A 592-nucleotide genomic window follows, 5' to 3' on the forward strand; every position below is an offset into this window, starting at 1 on the left:
TAATAAGTGTGTGGTGTGTTGTTTATCATTATTATTTGTATGATATGTGTGCGTGAAAGGTTTTGTTTTTCTATTATTTATTAGATTTTTAATATATTATAACATTATGTAGGGTGGGGCTTGTTAAAATGATGTTCAAGATGTGGGAAAGACCCGCTTAACTACTTTGATTATTATACTAGATGTAAATAATAATTATTATGAATCTAAATTCGTCCTGGAAACCATGCTCTTGAGAACTTAAAACCTTGATAATTGTTTCTTTTTTGTCTGAATCAAAGGAGGGAACCCCCTGAACCCGTTTTTCGCCTTTTTTATTTATGGCAGACTAGCCAATATGAATGTACCTTAAGTTCGAGTATATGTGTACAGGTTCTATGTAATAAATCGCGGATTTTAACGCGCAATATATGATTTGTTATTTAGTACATTACAATAATCAATAAATTTATAATGATCATTCCTTTAACCTGGGGAATTAAAATTTTTATTTTCACAAACGCTAAAATTCATATTTAATTGCCATATCACTTTAAATGGTTATAAAAATATATTACCATGATGAATAGGAAATAGCAGATAAGTACATAGT

The sequence above is a fragment of the Penaeus monodon genome, chromosome 22 (genome assembly GCF_015228065.2).
Source record: "Penaeus monodon isolate SGIC_2016 chromosome 22, NSTDA_Pmon_1, whole genome shotgun sequence".
Taxonomy (NCBI): Eukaryota; Metazoa; Arthropoda; class Malacostraca; order Decapoda; family Penaeidae; genus Penaeus; species Penaeus monodon.